This window comes from Corvus brachyrhynchos, unplaced genomic scaffold, assembly GCF_000691975.1.
Source record: "Corvus brachyrhynchos isolate BGI_N302 unplaced genomic scaffold, ASM69197v1 scaffold22, whole genome shotgun sequence".
Lineage (NCBI taxonomy): Eukaryota > Metazoa > Chordata > Aves > Passeriformes > Corvidae > Corvus > Corvus brachyrhynchos.
The window spans coordinates 6,293,720-6,297,949 of record NW_008238355.1 but is presented as its reverse complement, the minus strand read 5'-3'; the positions used below and the strand labels follow the sequence as shown (position 1 = coordinate 6,297,949).

General features: G+C 36.7%; 1 long non-coding RNA gene across 1 annotated transcript in view; it reads left to right on the top strand.

The window, feature by feature from the left end:
- The window catches only part of LOC108446996, a 9,592-nt gene extending 5,444 nt beyond the window's left edge, over positions 1-4,148 (top strand). Inside the window, exon 2 of the long non-coding RNA XR_001862352.1 lies at positions 3,762-4,148. This is a non-coding gene — a long non-coding RNA (uncharacterized LOC108446996). The remainder of the gene's footprint in view (positions 1-3,761) is intronic.
- Positions 4,149-4,230: the final 82 nt, after the last annotated feature.

Sequence of the window (4,230 nt, the reverse complement as noted above, 5' to 3'; positions counted from 1 at the left end):
CGCACCTTCCCTTCCTGCACCTTCCCTTCCTGCACCTTCCCTTCCCGCACCTTCCCTTCCCGCACCTTCCCGCACCTTCCCGCACCTTCCCTTCCCCTGCTATGTTTGTAAAGAATAACTAAAGGAAATCAATATAAAAACCACAGGGATATATTTAAATAGAGTAAGTATATTTAAAGAGAATAAAAGAGCGTACAGGTTGCTTATCCCTGTTTTTGGCATGATACATTTACAGGCCAATGCAAAGCAAACAAGATAGTTACCTCAGATAACAAAAACAAACTCCAAAAGCAGAAAGTACTATCCATGCGCCCCTTTCATTTAAAAGAGCTCTTTCTCTTACAAAGCTATTAGCACCACTTTAATTTATGCAGTTAATTTTTCCATCCAGTTCATAGGCCAATCCCAAGAGGGAAAAAATGGCCTCAACTCTACCCCTTATACAAGGCAGGCAGATTTAGCAAGTCTTGATCTGAGAAAGTAGTAATGCAAATGCTTAGGATTAAACATGTGGTTATGTACTTTTCTGAATTAGAATCTGTGTCAGAATGCTTATTTAGCTACAATTCTAATATTAAGAAAATCTTCTTGTGTTGGCTGACCTAATGAGCTTACTCCATGCAAGAAGTTTATTCTGCTGCATGGGCATGCTTAGCAGCCTGTTCTGCACTTCATGATATTGTGAGATGGCTCCTATGCAATATTTTCCATAATACCTGCCATGCAAAATGTATCCAATAGAGCAGAGGCACGTGGCAAAAAACACTTAACTGGGCTAGAACTACACTGCACAAGAATATATATAATACACATTAAACATGTAATAAGGTACATTATACACTCTAAAACTATATATGCAGAGTTTATTCTAATAACTTTTGCCTATTCATTTTACCACTTTCCCTTTGCTCAGAACTTTTCTGTGTAAAATGTGGCTGGTCTTGGGATGCATGCTCTCTTTGTCAAGAAAGAAAACATACTGATGACATGAAAAAAAATTCCGAAGGAACACTACTTATAGTGGGACGTGTGCAAATGAAGAGTAAATTTCCAAACACCTACAGTTATTGCAAGATTCTCAGATGAAATGAACAACTTCAAGACTGCTGCTGCTAATAGGACACAGTAAAAACTCAGCAAATGTTGCTCTCTTTGCTTTTAATGCTGGTGACAACAACAAGATCCTGGGTCTCCCAGGCCCATGGTAGGTTGCCACTGCATTGCAGGGAGATAGCTGATGTGTCAGAACACATTAACTTTCTTGGCAGGTGGGCAAGGGACAACTGTACAAAGAGGTATTAGGTGATTAAGGAGTATGAAAACACGATAGTAATTTCAGTTAACAGACAATGTAGAAATACTTGGAAAATGTTCATGGAAGAACAGCAGGGACACAATTTTCAATATAGTAAAAATAAGAAATAAAGGATAGGTTAAAACCCCTGTATTTACAAATTAGGAATGATAAACAAAGATTAGAGTTACATAGGGAAACAGAAAAGTACAAAAATAATTGTCTTGTAAACCACAACAAATTGAAACTAATGTAATGTTTATTCTCCTGTTATTTTTCCAAATGTCTACTGATTTGTAAATGCTGCCATTTTAGCTACACAAAATAAGTGATTTACCTTATGTGGGATAGAGAATCATATTGCTATCTATTATGCATAGTATTTCAGCATTTTAATTAAAATCACTTATTTACAAGAGCAGTGATAGAGAATAATGGGAAAGATAAGTACTAACAGACACAGGAACAGAAATTAAAAACAAATGAAATTAAGAAATATCCTTAAAAGCACTATATGATACCTTGGAGCCTTACTTGGTACTGCATTACATCATGTTCTGTAACATGTTTTTTGTAACTCTGCCCAGGACACTGCACACATTACTGTTGTAAGACCAGAGAGAGGGAATACTGAAGGGGTAGGAGGCTACATAATGCTTCTTGTAAATCTTCTGGGTTTTAGAAGAACCTGCAAATGGTACACAAGTTCCTTATACTCTGTGTGATGACAGCAGTCTGACCAGACTGAAAATGCTTGGAATCCACAGAAGTAGTGATTTTTTGAAGGCTGATAAGTGCTACATTTTGGAAATGATCTTGAAACTTTTTCTTTCAGTTCTTGAAAAAGTCTGTAAGACGTTGAGATTTTTATTTATTTGCAAATAAAAAGAACAGTGCTTGCCATTTTTGGAGAATAAGTATTGTCTTCGATCATTGTATGATAAAGTATGATAATTCCTATACTTCTAAAGGCTCAATAGAATGCACAAGTACTATGCTTGTATGACTTTGTATATGTCAAAATAATTTTAAAATGCTTTAGGAGAAAAAGTGTTCTGTTATAAAACTTTAGTAGTATATTGTCAAAATCAATTAGGTAATTGTTATACATTACAGACATTTTTAGACTGCCATATTCAATGTTTCTTTTTGATTGGGAAGATATTAAAACAAGAGAGTCCACTATGAAGAAATAAAAGAAAATAGTATCAAGCACTTCCAAACCGCTTCAAAATTATAGAAAGTGTCAAAAGAATGATGAAAACAATATTCAAATGACAACTGTGGAAACATTATTCAAATGACAATCATGTCAGGTTGTTCCTTGCGAGCTCTCAAAGTCATAGTAGGTTTATGTTTCTTTTTCTTTCGTTCAAAACAAACAAACAAATATAAAAAAAATCCACACCAAAACCAACCAAACAAATATACACACCAAAATTCCAAAATTAAAAACCCATTTTCATTGCTTCCTTGGTGTATGAACTATGTTATTGAAACAGACATCTTTAAAGAAGCAGCCACTTTCCCAAATACAGAGAATCAAACACCAAACAAAGAAATAAATCACTCCTCTGTGCAAATCCCCCTGGCCAGCCAGATTGCATGTCACACATTTGGAACAGCTCCTACGCCAAATCAAACCTCTCATTCCCAAATATACTGGTGCAGAGAAAGCATCAGATTTCAGTTTCAGTCTGCAACTGTTTTATTTCAGAGCAGATCAGAAGTCAACATTGATAAATACTGTTTTGCCCATGGACATTACCCTCTTGCTCCACTAAGTCTCTTCTCAATCTGTAAGGTCTTTCTGCAGCATTTTACAGCTATTCATTCATGCCTTTGTCTTGCCTGTGAAATGCATCTCTGTTAGTTGATGCCTGACCTATAAACTTACCCCGCACAAGGATCAGTTTTATTTCCCTTCAGCTTCCTCCATAATTTATGTAAACCAGCAGAGGAGTACCTAAGTGCTGGCAGCAGATAATGTGATGTTCAACTCTAGCTGTCCTACATCTTATTATGACCTCCAGCCTGGCTAGGAAGGAATGAACTGGTCAAAACCAGTCAAAGCACAGTCCTATCTGGAAATAGCAGGGAAAATTGTATCTTATGGGCAGTTCTGCCACAGTGTTCTGAAAATGAATATTGGGTTGTGTGCAGTGTATGGCTGTTCCCAGGTTCTTGCTGATGCTAAACTTGGACCAAAAAGTATCAGTTAAAATAGTTGTCAATAATGTTGTTATATCCAGGAAATTCCTTCCAGTTCTTCCAGAAGAACAACTTCCTGTGACTGAGCTACAGACTAAAACAGGGCTGGATGTGAAGCCACTGATGATTAGGGAGCCCCAACTTACCCAGCTGTGATATTTCCTTAATGGCACAGCTACCACAAACAGAGGGACCTTCAACTGGTTTCATAATGAATTTTTAATCTGATTCAATGACTCTTTCCTTATATTTGCAGGTCATCCCAGATACCTAGGAGACTGCTTAAACCTGTGGAGTGATGCTTGTGTTCTTTTACACTGCAGGACTCTATATGATAAGCATAAATAAGTGGAAGATGAAGACTTCTTATGGACTGGTCTTGTACTTGAAATTCATTTCGCTAGCAATGAAAACCATAAAAATTTTTTTCCAGTGAAAACTGTATTTTCTGAATTTTCAATTTTTCTTTGCCTGTAGCCATATTTTATTAATGTCACTTCTCCTCCCCCTTCCCCTTCCCCAGTTCTGTACACTTTAAAGGATATTGTTTTGGTTAAATATTTCCACCAAATGTCTCATTCTATAGGATTGAAAAATACAGTTTTCTAAATACACAGTAAATACTGTGAAATTGTGCATTTCAGGAAGTGTAATTTTCTTTGTACATGCTATAGAAATATGTTGGGGTCCCTCCCCTGCCATGGAGCCCTGGGAGAGGGGCCCTG